At 44.8% G+C, this 17,790-nt stretch overlaps 1 long non-coding RNA gene across 1 annotated transcript in view; it reads right to left on the bottom strand.

Annotated features, from left to right (window-relative positions):
* Positions 1-8,592: 8,592 nt before the first annotated feature.
* The window catches only part of LOC112628688, a 36,435-nt gene continuing 27,237 nt past the window's right edge, over positions 8,593-17,790 (bottom strand). The window contains exon 4 of the long non-coding RNA XR_003120465.1: positions 8,593-9,017. This is a non-coding gene — a long non-coding RNA (uncharacterized LOC112628688). The remainder of the gene's footprint in view (positions 9,018-17,790) is intronic.

Raw genomic sequence — 17,790 nt, 5'->3', positions numbered from 1 at the left:
TGTTTAAGAGTGAGGCATCCTGGCTGGGCGCGGTGGCTCACGCCTGTAATCCCAGCACTTTGGGAAGCCGAGATGGGCGGATCATGAGGTCAGGAGATTGAGACCTTCCTGGCTAATATGGTGAAACCCTGTCTCTATTAAAAATACCAAAAAATTAGCCGGGCGTGGTGGCGGGCGCCTATAGTCCCAGCTACTCAGGAGACTGAGGCAGGAGAATGGGGTGAAGCCGGGAGGCAGAGCTTGCAGTGAGCCAAGATGGCGCCATTGCACTATAGCCTGGGCGACTGAGTGAGACTCCGTCTCAAAAAAAAAAAAAAAAAAAAAAAGTAGTGAGGGGCATCCAAAAGCTGATTGGAAGCTGTGTGTGCCAACTGGTGAGCTTTTCCACTAGGGTCACCAGGTGGGCACCTGGACTCATCATTGGAGAACGCTGCATGTCAATATTTGCACGTGTTTTCTCTGAGGCTCATTCTGTTTCTTTAGAGATGTTCCCACTACTCTCTGGGAAACAGGGCCATACACAGGGCTGCTTTTAGCCTACGCTGAACCCTCATGTTGTTTCAAAAACAGTGTCCCATCTGGGCAGAAGCCCCCATGAGCACTTGGCTTGACTGGCAGAGGACACCTTCTGCCCCTTCCTCCAGACATACCCAGCCCTGAGCTTGGACAATGCTTGAAGAACAATGAAAAGCCTAGATTTTACCTCCTGATTGCCCCCTTTAGCCAGCTGCCTCTGTGCAATGCACAAACTGTAGGACCATATACAGAGACCCTGGTCTATACTCAGTGTGCCCGAGTTCTGACTGCTGAGCAGGCAGCCTCATTACCCATGAATATTTAGACTTTCATTGAGTTGCTTCCACCTTTGCTGTGTCTGGTGTCCCTGAGTTGGAGCTGCTCTGATTTCTCCATAGAGTAGGAGCACAGTGGTCATCTGGCTGCAGGGGAAGGACAGGGGACCTCTGAGCCAACAAATGCCCTGGTCTTCAGCCCCATGTCTCACCCCATCCCTCCCATTCCAATCCCCAAGCCTCTTCTGGAAGCCACAGGGCATCTCTGCTGACCACTCTGTGGCCTCCCCTCTGCAGGCATGTGGTTTTAGGATCCCCCGTCCTGCTCACTTCTCCATCAGTTCCATTCTTGCATCGATAGGTTGCTAGCTCTTGCTTACTGTTCTCTTCGGTATCCCTCTGTGTTCATGGTTGTATTAATATAACTTTCATTCCTTTGCTCCTGTTTTCATGGGGTTTCATGAGGGAAGAAACGGGCTCATGCATTCAGTATACCACCTTGATCCATAAACCCCATTTGAGTTTTCTCACTGGTTGCTTGGGGGGCTTGCTGCTCTGACTGGTCTGTGAACGTGCCCTGAGTCCAGCTGGGACTATAGCAACATCCATCCTGTTGAGCTGTGGCCTGCTAAGTGATTTTGTGTAATGCTGTGCCAAGTGCGGGAGAGGGTTAAATAGCGTGGGTAAGCTCTGCTGGAATGCCATGATTAGTTATTACCTTCCTTCCTTCCCCCTGGTTTTGCTGCCTATTCTCAGTAAATGATCTTAGATCTCCTGCCTCCCCAAAGATACAGTCTATGTGGTCCTCTTTATCTTGCTTCATTTAAGAAACAGAAAACTAGCTAGGCACAGTAGTGGCTCACACCTATAATCCCAGCACTTTGGGAGGCCAAGGCAGGAGGATCGCTTGAGGCCAGGAATTCAAGACGAGCCTGCACAACATAGCAAGACTCCATCTCTACAAAAAGTTAAATTTAAATTAGCGGGGTGTGGTGGCATACACTTGTAGTCCCAGCTACTCAGGAGGATGAGGCAGGAGAATTGTTCGAGCCCAGGACTTTGAGGTTACTGAGAGCTATGATCCTGCTATTTCACTCCAGCCTGAGTGACAGAGCAAGACCCTATCTCAAAAATAAAGAAATAAGTAGTCCACACAGGTGTTTGCCAGCAAACAAATAGCGTGGATTCTCTGTTGAGCGTGGCCAACATTTCCTCGTCAAAGTTTGTATCTTGCCATAGTTGATGACTGGGCTGTCGGGGCTTCCTGGTCAGACCGGACCTTTGTGGGGAGATGGTCTCCCACCAAGGCTGGGAAGCAGGACACTCTTGCTGCCCCTTGGGCAGCCACCCAGAACATGGGCTTCTCCGTTTCTGTGGTTCAGCATAGTACCCCCCACCCTCTTCCCATGCAGTGCATGCCTGCTCTTTGTCAGGATGGAACAGAGGGAAGGCAGAGGCACTGGGGGCAGCCTGTGTAGTTGATCTCTGTAAGTCATAGGCTGTTCAGAAACCTCAGGAATTATGTAAGCGTTCAGTGCCTCATTTAAGAGATGAAAAACTGAAGATTAGAAAGAGGAAACGACTGGTCGCCCTGCTAGTTGATGACCTCCAGATAGCCATCTTCATTCCCAGTTAAGTTTACTACAAAACTGCAGCCTCAGCTGCTGCAGCTAACCTCCCCAACCCCCATCGCTAGGGACTCAGAACACCATGGAGGCTTTCCAACAAAAGTCAGAATTAGCAAGTACCGATGTGTCTTACGACAATGTCAGAATCCATCATGGCTGCTTTGGCGAGGAGCTGTTCTTCCGTGGTCATGCCATTGGAAGGCAGTTGTATGACAAGAATGCTTTCACATGAGCTCCAATTTTCTTAACTCTCCAAAAGAACTTCAGAAGCCTCTGGAGTTTTGAGACATGGCCTCTCTCTCCCTTCTGCTTGGAGACACCTTCCTGGGGGATCTCCACTGCATTCCCCACTTATATTGCTCTGTGGAGCCTTGTACCCTCAGGTCCCAGAAATGGGCTGCATGGGAACTTCCAGTCAGCCTGGTATCTCGGGACCTTCTCAACTGGGAAATGAGACTGCACAAAACTCTGCGAGGCCCAGGTGTGTTATTTCTCTTTCCCTGACATTGCATAATCACTGCTGACACAGCATTTGGGGAAGATTTAACATCTTGGGCCAGCAATTGCCATCTGGAACTGTCCCCAAATAGCAGGTTGTTCTGTCCCATCCAACTGGGGAGGGGGCCACCCTAATGACAAGGTCCAGGATCTGGGTTCAGTGGTGGAAGGCTGGGAGCTGGCGTGGGCATTATCGTTCTTCTTCGCTGAAAATTGCTATGGCTCTTTTCCCCTAACAGCCAGTGTGGGAGAGCCAAACATGAGATACAAGCATCCCCTTGAGCTCCACAGATCTTGTGCCTTGCTCTCATCAGGCATTTCCTTGGAGAACAGCAGTCAGCAGCTCATGAAAGTGAGCCCGGTGCACAGACTTTGCATGGACTCTGCACAGGTTCCATTTCCATCGTGTGCAGACACCTGTATCTTTGGGCTCCACGTGAGCATCTGCCCTCTTCACTCTGATTTTTTTTTTAAGAGACGGCATCTTACTCTGTCACTGAGGCTGGAGTGCAGTGGTGTGATCACAGCTCACTGCAGCCTGAAACTCCTGGGCTCAGGCAATCCTTCTGCCTCAGCCTCCCAAGTAGCTGGTACTACAGGTGCATGCCACCATGCCCACCTAATTTTTTATCTTTTATAGATACAAGTCTCTGTTGCGCAGGCTGGTCTCAAACTCCTGGCCTCAAGTGATCCTCCTGCCTTGGCCTCCCAAAATGCTGAGATTATAGGTATGAGCCACTGTGCCTGGCCTTCACGCTGATTTTTTAAAGAGCCCTACAGTCGCCTTCAGATCTTGTCATTTCTCTACCATTGTGTGTGAGACGGGGCATGGAGTGAGCTTGGTCAGGTGTGGGTCAACAGCCTGGAGACTCAGAGCTGCTGGTTTCCCGAGAGCCCCCAAAAGTTATCAGAGTTTCTGAGCTGAGTGTCTGCAGTTGCCAGCCCCCACAATGCTGGGAATACTGGCTTCTTTGTGTTTAGAACTTATTCTGAGAACCTTGATGAGAACACATCAAGCAAGCAGTTCCTCCCAGCCAGGGCTGGAGCAACATGCCAAAAAACATTCTTGTCTATGGGAAAAAGACAACCAGTATTTTGTGCTGTTTGACCAAGATGTTTTTAAATATACACATGCCTCAACAATCCCTGGCCTCAATCGCACTGCTAATTTGTTTAAATCCCTGACACTCAGATGTCAAGACTAGCTTCATCTAGCAGCATTCTCTTTAAAGGAACCCTGTTTTTTTTTTTGTTTTCATTTTAATCACTGCCTTCTTCTCTGGGAGGTATTGTGGGCTGGAGAAAGAAGTCAGGTTTGGGAGTCAGACAGATTTAGATTGGAGTCCCAGCTGTCACCAGATCTCTGGGTGATCTTGGCGAACTAACTTCTGAGCTTCTGTGCATTATAGGCATTCAGCATATATTTGTTGAATCAAAAATACTTTTCTTGAAAGTTTATGAAGTTGTACAATGCCCAGCAGCCCCCTTTTCTCTATTTCCTTCCTCTCGAAGCGAGCATTGACTATACCTCTTTCCCTAACCCTCAGTTTACCATAGCTTCTTCCAACCTCTCTCTAATCCATTACCTTTTTCTGACCTACCCTGTCTCAAATCTAACTCAGGCCTTTTTGCAAGAGGAAGTTTAAGCCATTGTTTACTCGTTAACTCACTTGACCCTTAGAACAATTGTGGGAGGTGTTTATTTCAGAAAGAAAGCTAAAGCACAGGACAGAAAAATAACAAGGTCATAGTGCGAACTAGTAAGTAGCAGAACCGAGAGCATAGGACTCTTATTTTCAAACATTGGTTTGCACTCTAAAATTCACTGCAGTTGCAAATTCGCAACCAAAATGGCTGCCTGGAAAGGGTCTTTTGCAATAAAATCTCAGTGTCCAACATCAAAGACAGTTCTTCAGGGTTTTCAATTAACTATACATCCTGCCCCCAGCTGCTCATCTCTGCACCTCTAACAGGTACTTCTCAGAGTAGGAAATTGGGCTTTCTCCTTCAGAAAGAAAAGTAGAGAAGGCCTGAGGACAGTGTAATTAAAATGGAGAGGTAGAGACCACGAATTGCTTGGATGAATTCATAACTGATTGGTCTCTGAGGCAGGGATTATTATTGTATTTTAAGCTTAAAAGTAGTGATTTTTGGATTGTTACAAAAACCAAAATAGCAAAATATCATTTGATACTTGTATTCTGTTTGCAACAGCTACCACTTCCTTTAGCCCCAACAAAAATCAATAGGTGCGCATTCTCTACAAATCCATGCTGTGAGAAAGAACAGTCCCAGAATGCCAGTATCGCTAAATGTCATGCAAGGATTTAGACACTTTTTAAAAGGAAACTCTGGGAGTGCCTGTTGTCTGGAGAGTTGACATTGTCCAAAGCAGGCCAACACTGGTGTGGGTATGGAGAACCCACGTCCCAGCTCTGGCTCACCTGCAGATGCCTTGAATTTACCTCTCTGGGTTGCAAGTGGGAAGACTTCTTTTAAAAGTCCTTTCTAGGTTTCAAAATCCAAAGGTTACCAAGGTAGTTTTTATTTGTCTCAATAAGTGGCCTATTTGCTTAAAGCAAGTGTACCTCTGTATATAACCCCAAAGCTTAGGGCAGTGCTTCTTGGCTTTAGTATCTGAGAAAGGTGCCTTTGGGAAGAGTTTGGTCAAACAGAAAGTAGTCTGAATCTTAAAGGTTTGGGATGAATGTTTGAAGTAGAATCTGGGAAATCTGCTTCCTAGGGCTGTTAGAACTACATTGGTCTCCTTAAATTACGTCAGCATCTGAGGCAGTTTCCTAAGGGGATTTCTTTTCAATTCAAAAGTTCAGCTGCAGGAATAGACAGCTGTACAGGACTAGATCTTCCCATCTCTCATCTTTTCCCCTTCCCCGAGTAACGACTCAGAAAGGCTCCCGAAATTCTACTCAGAATCGGAGCCGTTCGCATTCCAACAAGGATCCCTTAAGCCAAAGGCTGGCGTGTTTGTGTAGAATGTCCCTGGGGTAGGGGCGGTATCTGGGGGGAGGGAATGTGGTGCAGGAGACACCTGCCCTCTGCCCTTGAAATTGCACCGTAAGATGCTGCCTGTGTCACTCACAGCGGTGCTGATACTACCCGCCAAAGACAAATTGTGAACATGGAAAAATGGTCGTTCCCTGCTGTACATCCTCAGGACAAACTACTAAACTTGGAGACAGGAGATTGTTCAGACCATTTTGTACTGGGTGGTGATCGGTGTTTCATTTTGGGGGAGTCTGGTCTACTGAGCAGATTTAATGTTTCCGTATTGTCATGGCAGGGCTTAATTGACTATGTCTGAAAGCTTTTACTGAGAGTTCTAAGAAAACTATTGAGGAAAATGAAATGTTATTTTGTAGTAAAAGGATTATTTTTGTCTATTTAGTATATACATAGCTGTAGCTTTGTAAAAAAAAATCTTTGAAAAAATATATGAATGTGCCGTCTTATTTATTGATTACTGTAAATTAAGATACAAATGGCTATTTGCATAATTTATACCTGTGGGAAATTAACTGGAGTATTTGTTTTTTGACTGTTTTCTATTAAGGAATATTAGGCTTGGTGCTATGATGAATGATCTTGTAAAATTATATGTATTCTTAAGAAAATTTTTGAATATAATTTCTTGAACTGACCATTTCATTGATAATACTTAATTCCGTGTGTGTTTGTGCTTTTGACAACCAGAAATTACACTATTTTTTTCAACAAATAGTCGCAACAAATAACACTTTTGCCAGGGCTGAAGCGAAGCCAGTTGGCTTTAGAGTGGTAGAGATTGTAGAGAAGGCGCCCTTTTTAAACTGCATTAATTGCCTTGAGCCTTTGTAATGCTCCAAGAAGTAGTAGTCATAGTAGTAGTAGTTGCTCTGCAGCTCTGGAGTGGGACTGCCTGGGTCTGAATCCTAGATCTGTCTTTTACTAGTTCTGGGACCTCTAGGAAGTTACCATAGTAGCCAGGGGTCCTCAGAAGACAGAGCCTGAGCCAAAGCTGATACGATGATTGCGTCATTTGAGGGCAGAGGGGATGCAACCAAGGGCAGCAGGAGTGAGATGAGGACAGAGGGAGAGCAAATAAAAAGTGGTGCCACAAATATTTGTGACACACTTACTTGGCATCAGCACTGTTCTGGTTGCTGCAAATATAATAGGAAACCAAAACAAGGTTCTTATCCCCCCGGAGCTGACCGTCTAGTGAGAAAAGGCAGACAGAAGCAAAATGGTAAAATGCATAGTATGTTGTCCGTGCTATAAGAAAAAGCAGGGAGGGAAGGTAGATTGGGGATGGACAGTGAGGTGCTGCCAGGCTCATACAGCAGCCAGGAAAGACCTCTGAGCAACAGACATTTGACTAAAGACCTAAAAGAGCCTCAGGGACAGATCCTTCGAATGCCTGGGGAAAGAGTTTTCTAAGCAAAGGGAGCAGCCAGTGCAAAGGCACTGAGGCAGGATCATGGCTGGAGTTTTTAAGGGACAGCAAAGAGCCTGGTTTGGTGAATGCACGGTGAATGAGAGGAGAGAGGCCAGGTAGGGCCTTGTAGGATGTGGTAAGGACTTTGGCCTTTACCAGGAGTGAGCTGGGATCCACTGGAGAGTTTTGAGCACGTGTCAGCTTACACTTGAGCAGGCTAACCCCGGCTGCCATAATGAGAATAAACTCTAGGGAACAAGGGCAGAACACAGAGGCCAGCCAGAAGTCCATTTCAACAGTCTGGGAGAGATGACAATGGCACAGGTGGATGCAGCGGAAGTGGGGCACAGTGATTTCATTCTGGATGTATTTTGAAAGTGGACCCTCTGGATTTGCAAATGGATTGGCTGTAGAGTGGAAGAGAAAAAGGACTGAGAAATGCTCCAAGGTTTTGGTCTGAGCATCTGGAAGAATAAAGATGCCATAGGCTGATGGGGAAATGGGGAGAAGCAGATTGTGGGGAAGACCCGGAATTCCTGAATCTGAGCATGTTAAGTTTTAGTTGCCCGTTCCTCATCTCCTTTCCTTCTCCCTGTCCAAGGGTACTCGGGCTGTGGCATTGAAGTGCCCTGAGGTGACTGTGCCTTTGTCCTCACTGATAGGGCCCAGCCCCCATGGCCCCTTAGCTGCTCTGCTGCTGTGCCATGATTGCCTGGGCTTGGGCATCTCTGACCGGTTTTGGAATCTCAGGTCCAGTGTACCATGAGGCCATTCCCATGGCATCTGTGGAGCCCCCAGACTTATCTCTCCCCGACCAGTCCCACTCTGACATGCCACCCCGAAGTGGGTCTCCCGACCATTCTCCCTGCCATATTTGCATTTTAAATCTTTTGAATACAGATACCAGGAGGCCCTTCACAAATCTTCCTGGATGTATAGAGCCTTCACCCTGCTTGAATGGAGAAAAAGAGAAAATACGGGGAGAAAACACATCGGACGATCTGGCCACATTAAAAAGGGAATGGCAGGCTGCATGACAGGAAGATAAATCCTGTACTGAAATTGCCAAAGCCTGTAAACAGCTGAGCATAATCATATTTCAACTTGGTGGTATATTACTTTGGAGGGAGTGGTTATGCCATAAAAAGCTCAAAGTGTGAAGATGGGGTGCTATTTTGTTTCCACTAATTGCTTCCACGTTTCAGATTAATTTCAGTGACACATGACAGCCCAAAAAAGCAATGGTTTAAATACCAATAAATTTTATTTTTATCTTAAGAGACAGACAGTCCTGCTTGGCACAGCAGCTCCCCTGTCCTTCTCGCCACTCCCAGTGCTCTGGCTGTGCCATCCTTAGACAATCGTCCTTGTCTTTATGGTCCAAAATTGTGTCTGTACATCCAGACCACACATCCATATTCCCTGCTGCAGAATGGAAGAGAGGCAACAGTGGGCGGCCCCTGCCTTCTCAGAGTTCCCAGAAGAACCCTCACAACACATGGGCTCTCATCTCCTTGTCCGAGCTAAGCCACTGACCACAGTTGCTATGGAGTAAGGAAATGTGTCCTTGGTCCAAACACATAGATCTTGCTTCTCTCCCATCTTCACCTTCTCCCGAGCATGTCCTTCCTACGTTCCCAGCCTGGGCACTCCTTCAGCTCCAACCTCTGCTAAATGAATTACAAGTGAGAAGGGCTGTTGGTTGGGAGCAGGCATCCAGCAGCCTTGGTGACATTTGCCTAAGTCCTGGTTGTCAGGGGTTGGGCCAGATGTGGGCAGCTTGTTCCTTATACATACCTGTATGGAAGGCCTGCAGGGGGTCCGGGGCTTAGAAATGGGAATGAGATCAAATCCATCCTCTGAGGGAGTTCACCCTGAGCAACTACCATTTCTTTTTCTTTTTTCTTTTTTCTTCTTTTTTTTTTTTTTTGAGACAATGCCTCACCCTATTGCTCAGGCTGGAGTGTAATGGCATGATCATAGCTCATTGCAGCCTTCAACTCCTTAGCTCAAGGGAACCTCCTGCCTCAGCCTCCTGAGTAGCTGGGGCTACAGGTGTGCACTACCTGCCAGGCTCACAGCTACCCATTCCTGAGCACTCTCCCAGGCGCTAGGCTATGAACATACTACACTATCACAAGACTCCCACAGTGAGTTTTGTGGTGGGTGGTTGCATCCTATCCATGAGAAGATTGAGACTGGAAGGAAGGAATGAATGAAGACAGTGCAGACAGAGTTGGAATAGGAACTTGGGGCCACTGGAATCTTTCTGGCACACCATTCTTCCTTCTGTGTCCCCAGAAGTGGCCCCCAAGAGAATGTGACCTGGGCCATGGGATCTGTAGCTGCTTCTGGTGGGCAGGGCTCAGAGAGACCCACAGGGCAAAAATGACTGCCAGGGTTCCAGTCTGAGGCCTGTGTCCTGCCATGTGGAAGAAAGCTGGACAGGGGAGCTTCCTTTGCCACCCTGACTCAGGGGTTCATTCTTTTAGGACCTCTGAAAAGTCTCAACATTCCCAGCCCTCAGTTCCCTCAACACTGAATACAAATCATAACAGTCCCCCTAGGCAAAAGAACTCCATAGACATTTCTGGAAAAAAAAAATGGCAAACAGGCATATGAAAAGGTCCTCAATGTCAGTGATCATCAGAAAAATGCAAATGGAAACTACAATGAGATAACATCTCACCCCAGTTAAAATGGCTTTAATCCAAAAGACAGGCAATAAGGAACATGGGTGAGGATGCAGAGAAGAGGGAACCCTTGTATGCTGTTGGTGAGAATGTAAATTAGTACAACCACTATGGAGAATGGTTTGGAGGTTCCTCAAAAAACTAACAATAGGACCGGGCATGGTGGCTCACGCCTGTAATCCCAGCACTTTGAGAGGCCGAGGCGGGTGGATCACTTGATCCAGCCTGGCCAACGAAGACAGACAATGAAAACCTGTCTCTACTAAAAATACAAAAGTTAGCCAAGTGTGGTGGCACACACCTGTAATCCCAGCCACTCAGGAGGCTAAGGTAGGAGAATCACTTGAACCTGGGAGGCGGAGGTTACAGTGAGCCAAGATTGCACCATTGCACTCCAGCCTAGGCAACAGAGTGAGACTGTCTCAAAAAAAATTAAAAAAATAAAAAATAAACCTAACAATAGAGCTACCATATGATCCAGCAATCCCACTCCCAAGTATATACCTAAAAGAATATAAATCAGTATACTGAAGAGATCTCTGCACTCCCATGTTTATTACAGCACTGTTCACAACAGCCAAGATTTGGAGGCAACCTAAGTGTCCATCAACAGATGAATGGATAAAGGAAATGTGGTACATATGCACAATGTAAAACTATTCCACCATAAAAAAAGAATGAGATCCTATCATTTGCAACAACATGGATGGAATTGGAGGACATTATGTGAAATAATCCAGGCACAGAAAGACAAACTTCTCATGTTCTCACTTATTTGTGGCGGCTAAAAATCAAAACAATTGAACTCATGGAGATAAAGACCAGAAAGATGGCTACCAGAGGCTGGGAAGGGTAATAGTGGAGGGCTTGGGGATGGTTAATGGGTACAAATATATAGTTAGATAGAATGAATAAGATCTAGTATTTGATAGCACAACAGGATGACTACAATAATTTATTGTATATTTAAAAATAACTGAAAGAGTATAATTGGAAGGTTCATAACATTAAAAAAAATGCTTGAGGGGATGGATACCCCATTTACCCTGAGGTGATTATTATACATTATATGCCTGTGTCAAAATATCTCATGTACCCCATAAATATATACACTTACTAGTACCCATACACATTTAAAAAATTTAAGTAACCAAATTAAACATCTAGAGATTAAAGCTTAAAAGAAATAGTCCCCCTGCGAGGACTGAAACGAGCTACTGTCTATAAAAATACCCAATACATAGCGTAAGCACTAATGTTCATGGAATTAGAACAGCATCATCCTTTCATTCCCTCTTAAGTCCTAAAGCTCCAATTACCTTTTCTTAGAATTCCATCCCCTCCCCAATCCAATTTTCATCATTTGCAGACTTTTTTGGTGCCAGGGCCATAACCCTGGAAACGCCTGTGTAGCCTTGAATTTTCCAGACAGACAACATGTATCCACAGTGCAATCCTCCCTGGCCCAACTGCCGTAATGGGACATGAAGCCTTGGTGCAATGCATGCAGAGGGGCTGCCTGCACCCACAGAGTAAGAACCTTATGTGAAGTCATCTATCCTGCCTGGGTTAAAGATTGGCCCATTTGTGGTGACCACAGAAAAAACTAGAGGCTGAGTATAGTTGTTTGCCCAATCCTTATAGGTAAGTTGTATATTTTGGGGTGGGAGTATGGGATGGGGAAGGTTGGCTTTCAAATCACTTTGGTGCCATTTTGTGTGGAATTCTTTGCTAAAAAGTATTAGCTCAGTCCTTGGAGACTCTGGGAGGATCCCAGGTGATGCTTGCAAAGGACTCTCCATCCGAAGACAGAACTTGGCTAGGACTCTATTGGAACCATGACCATCTGGGGACAGAGTTTCTTAAAATTAAAAACAATTGAACTTACGGAGATAGAGAGTAGAATGATGGTTACTAGAGGTTTGGGAGATGAATGGAGGAGGGGAGGAAGTGAGGATGGTTAATGGGTACGAAAGTATAGTTAGATAGAATGGGGAAAAGTCTGATTTGGTTCAGTCCTGTCTAGCGCCTTGCCAATGCCGGATGATGCCAGCTCACTGAAGCCAGGCATTCACTGTCTGTCTAGAAAAGCTAGACATGGTACTGTTTGTCTAGAAAATTCAAAGCCCACAAGGAGAAACTCTAAAACAGGACTCCCTAAACTATGCAATGAAGGGCTTAAAAAAAAAAAAAAGTGTTTCCAATCTGTCACAGACCAACACTTTGTAAAATACAACAAAATTTACCTGAAAATTTTGAAATTAAAAAATGACATAAAAATATGAGTCCCAAATCTTTATTTTTAGGTTCAGTGTACATGAAATGATACCCTTAACATCCCCCAAAAGGGTCTAAATGCTTGGTTTCCTTTCCTTTCCATTTTTTTTTTCTTTTTTGTGACAGTCTCGCTCTGTTGCCCAGGCTGGATTGCAATGGTGCAATTACGGCTCACTGCAGGCTTGACCTCCTGGGCTCAAGTGATTCTCCCACCTCAGCCTCCAGAGTAGCTGAGACTACAGGCACGCCTGGCTACTTTTTTTTTTTTTTTTTTTTGAGACGGAGTCTTGCTCTGTCCCCCAGGCTGGAGTGCAGTGGCACAATCTGGGCTCACTGCAAGCTCCACCTCCTGGGTTCACGCCATTCTCCTGCCTCAGCCTCCCGAGTAACTGGGACTACAGGTGCTCGCCACCACGCCTGGCTAGTTTTTTGTATTTTTAGTAGAGACAGGGTTTCACCGTGTTAGCCAAGATGGTCTCAATCTCCTGCCCTAGTGATCTGCCCGCCTCAGCTTCCCAAAGTGCTGGGATTACAGGCGTGAGCCACTGCGCCCAGCTACGCCTGGCTATTTTTAAATTTTTTTTTGTAGAGACAGGGTCTCACTATGTTTGGTCTTGATCTTGTGGACTCAAGCAATCCTCCCACCTCAGCCTCCCAAAGTGCTGGGATTACAGGAGTGAGCCACCATGCCTGGCTCAGTGCCACTGCACCAATCTCAATTTTTGAACTTATCTTGTAGAAGCCCAAGGACCCACAGCAGCCCAGAGACCACACTTTAAGTGGCATTGCCTTGAACCACCTGTACTTTCTTCCTTCTAAAGGGAAAGACTAATCTTTGTTTTTTGTTTTAAGACAATCAGAATAATTGTTAATTATGTATTATGGACAAGTCACTACTTATCTAAACTTCTATCTCAGCTTATTGGTCTATTTTCTGATAATTCCCAGTTTTCTATCAAAGGATATGAGACACTTGCAAATATGTGGTCTAATTTTGTTTTGATAATATCCCTTTAAGGTTATAGAGGCATGTGATATTCCTGATTTTACTGATGGTACAACTGGACCAAGAAAGGTCATTTGACGATGATGGTAATGACAGTGATGACGATGGTGATGATAGTGATGATGATAGGGATGATGGCAATGATAGTGACGAAGATGGTAATGATGGAATGATGGCAGTGATGATATGATGATAATGATGGGGATGATGATAGTGGTGATGGTGATGATAGTGATGAGGATGGTAATGGTGGTAATGGTGATGATAGGAATGATGGTGATGATAGTGATGATNGAGGATGGTAATGGTGGTAATGGTGATGATAGGAATGATGGTGATGATAGTGATGATGGTGATCATGATGGTGATGATAGTGATGATGATGATCATGATGGTGATGATAATCATGATGATGGTGGAGGTGATGGTGATTATAGTGATGATGATGATGATGGTGATAGTGATATGGTAATGATGGTGATGATGTTGGTGATGGTGATGATAGTGATAGTGATGATTGTGATCATTGTGATGGTGGTGGTGATGATAGCGATGATGATGGTGATAGTGATAGTGATGATGATTGTGATAATTGTGATGGTGGTGATGATAGTGATGATGATGGTGATGGTGATGATGGTGGTATTGAATATGGGGAGGAGGATGCAAAGGAAGAGGCATTCTCACTACAGCCACTCTTGAGTTGGCTAGCAACAGGCCCCTTCCCACCTCATTTGACTTACCAAATGCCCTTGAAAGTGGCTAATGATTCACAGGAACTTTATCCCAAATAGCCTTAACCAGTTCAGCTGTGAGCCTCCTTCACTGACCACAGCTCTGGCAAGCAGGCCAGTCTACCACTAGAGAAATTACTCCTGCTAGGCAAAGACACTGCCTAGGGTCTGTGGCTTCTTGGAATACAGGATATTCTTCCCAATGCCACTGTGGATGCAGGTGAATGCCTGGCTTCAGTCAGCTGGCATCTTCCAGCATCATCAAGGCACCAGACAGTACTGAACCAAATTAGGCTTCTCCCCACATTTCAAACACTTGGGAGCCCTGGACACAAATTGGTGAGGGAGGGAATCCCTAAATGTCCTCCTGTGTGCAGCATGTGGAATGAGAACCGGCACTGCACTCCAAGGACCAATGAGACAGGTGCTTTGTACCTCACACCAGGGATGGACACCCCATCACACAGATGCTATGGGAAAATAGTTGGTTTTTCTAAATCCATCAAGAAATAAATGCTCACTTTTGCTGTCTGTGTGGTACATGGGATAAAAGTCCAGGCTGCCCTCCCACTCCTGCACATTATATTATTTGTATTTTAAAGTTATTATTAACAGCCAGGTCATCCCTGGATCTGTGGGCCTGGGAGACATAGTCTCTACCTCAGTCAGGGGTGACATGCAACTGCAAGTTACAGAAACCTGACTACACTGGCTTCTCCACATAGGGCTTAATTTTCTTATTTATTTATTTGGAGACAAGGTCTCTGTTGCCAAGGCTGGAGTGAAATTGCATGATCATGGCTCACTGCAGCCTCAAGCTCCCAGGCTTAAGTGATCTTCCCACCTCAGCCTCATAAGTAGCTGGGACCACAGGCTTGGACCACCACACCCAGCTAATTTTTTTCTTTATAATTTGTAGAGACAGGGTCTCACTATGTTGCCCAGGCTGGTGTTGAACTTCTGGGCTCAAGCAATCCTCCCGCCATGGCCTCCCAAAGTAATGAAAACCTCCTCCTGGCTGGGCACTGTGGCTCACACCTATAATCCCATCAGTTTAGGAGGCCAAGGAGGTAGGATCAGGGGAATGTGGGCTCCTGCCAACTTTAATTTCCTCCAACAGGTGATTGAAGGTCCTGGGGACTCGTGTCACCAGTGTCTCAAGTTCTTCTGACTTCTGTCTTCTGCTTTCCTCCTCACATTCTCTTCTGATCCAAAGACAGCTTCCGCACCCCAGCCCCACATTCCTGTGGCAGGGAAGCTACAAGAAGAATATAAAATAGAAAGTTGGTAGATCTTCATATGAGTCCCATTGGCCAGCGCTAGAGAACAGGGTCACCCCTTGGGCCGTGAGGGACGTAGGGAAATGCAGTTCTTTAAGTTCTCCCACTAAGAAACAAAAAGGCTCTCTGTTAATAAAATGGAAGGAGAGAATGAATAGTGGAGAAGCAGATAGTAGCTCCGGTCTCTCATTCATCTTGGGAAATGGAATTACCTCATTATTTTCCTGATAGAATGACCATTTATTAAGTGTTAGAAACCAGAACATTCATCAGATCTGTGATGTTCATTTTATTCTTCAATCTTTGCGATAACCCTGAAGACAGATTACCACCCCAATTTTACAGATGAAGAAATGGAGGCTGATGAACGTCTTGTCCAAGGCTACCCGTAGGCAATAGGTTACAAGGTCTAAATTTTAACCCTGATCTCTCTGTCCCTAAAAATCTAACTTTCCACTATAACTCAACAGACATCTTGATTATCACCTCAGAGGAAGGTATCAACAAAACCAGTCAAACTTTGTAAAATATTTAAAGAGATTTATTCTGAGCCAAATAGAAATGACCTTGGCCCATGACACAGCACTTAGGAGATCCTGAGAACATGTGCCCAAGGCGGTCAGGGTGCAGCTTGGTTTTATAGACTTTAGGGAGACATGAGACTTCAATCAAATACATTTAAGTTAGCTGGGCATGGTGGCGGGCGCCTGTAATCCCAGCTACTTGGGAGGCTGAGGCAGGAGAATTGCTTGAACCCAGGAGGCAGAGGTTGCAGTGAGCTGAGATGGCACCACTGTACTCCTGCCCGGGCAATAGAGCAATACTCCATCTCGAAAAATAAAAAATTAAACTAAACTAAAATAAACAAATATATTTAAGAAACACTTTAGTTTGATCAAGAAAGGTGGGACAACTTGAAGGTGAGGGGCTTCCAGGTTATAGGTAAATTTAAAGTTTTCCTAATCGGGAATTGGTTGAAAGAGTTATCAATAGAGACCAAAGTTTTATCATGCAGATGAAGCCTTCACGTTAGCAGGCTTCCTGGAGAATGGTTGTAAATGTTTGTTGGAGAATAGATTGAACACGTTTCCAATCAGATTTAAGGTCTGTGTTGATGTTAATGCTGGAGAAGTATAATGAGGCATGTCGGACCCCAACTTCCCCTCATGAACCAGTATTTTGGGTAAAATGTTAAGAGTGCTCTGGCCTAGGAGGAAGTCCATTCAGAGGGCAGAACTACAGAACTGTATTTCCCCACCTGCCTTGCAGCCCCAGGGTGGCCCTGTTTTCTGGCATTAACCAACAGGGCTTACATGAAAGTCTACCAGACTTTCTAATTCCTAAAGAATTTGTGTAAACCTTGGTTTACAAAGGGCTGATGCTGAGAGGTTTTCATGCTGAAAATTCTTCTTCCAAATCTAGCATCCTTTGTAATTGGATTGTGTTTCTCTGCTTTGTCTCGCGGGTGAACTCATGGATATAAACCATCTGGTATTCATACTCAGATGGCTGTCTGCTTTACTTTGGATTCTGCAGTTTTGTAGCAAAAGTTCTACAAACACAAGTGCTAGAAAGCTCACCTTTCTGTCTTTCTCGGGGTCCAGAGGGCTTGGCAGGGCTGAACGCTGCAGGCATTTTCTCATCAGATTTGGGTATTGTTCTTGAAGCGTTAGAATCTCAGATCTGGTCCTCCACCTCTTCCTGCCATTTTACAAGCAGCCCCATATCCTTTCATTTATTTAATTTTGGGGGAGGGGGAATTTATAGCATTTAATTATATAAATGGAATAAACAAACCAACCCCTGGCATTGTGATGATGGAAATGTTCTCCATTTTTATTGCATCAATGTCAATTGTGATACTGCATTGCGATACTGCACGATAGTTTTATAAAATGTTACCTTTGGGGAAAAGTGAGTAAAGGGTACACAGAGTGTCTCTGTATTATTACTTACAACTACATGTAAATTTACAATTATCTCAAAATAAAAAGTTTAACTGTGAAAGACACTGTTAAGAGATCGATGAAAAGACAGGCCACAGACTAGGAGAAGGTATTTGAGAAAAACCGGATAAAGGACTTATATCCAAAATATACAAAGAGCTCTCAAACTCAGTAGGAAAACAACAACCCAATAAAAAGCAGGAAAAAGATCTGAAGAGACACTAACAAAGATCTGCAAATGAACAATAAGGACATGAAAAGATGCCCAACATTATATATCCACAGTGACTTGTCAATTCAAAACAACAATGAGATACCACTATGCACCTAGAGGAATGGCTAAAATCCAAAACGCTGACATCACCAAATCTTGTTGGGGATGTGGAGCAACAGAAACTCTGATTTATTGCTGGTAGGAATGCAAAATAGTACAACCACTTGGAAACCAGTTTGGTAATTTCTTTTTTTTTTTTTTTTTTTTTTTTTTTTTTTTTTTTTTTTT

Source organism: Theropithecus gelada, chromosome 7b (genome assembly GCF_003255815.1).
Source record: "Theropithecus gelada isolate Dixy chromosome 7b, Tgel_1.0, whole genome shotgun sequence".
In the NCBI taxonomy this organism is placed as follows: Eukaryota; Metazoa; Chordata; class Mammalia; order Primates; family Cercopithecidae; genus Theropithecus; species Theropithecus gelada.
This window is presented reverse-complemented; position numbering and strand designations above follow the sequence as displayed.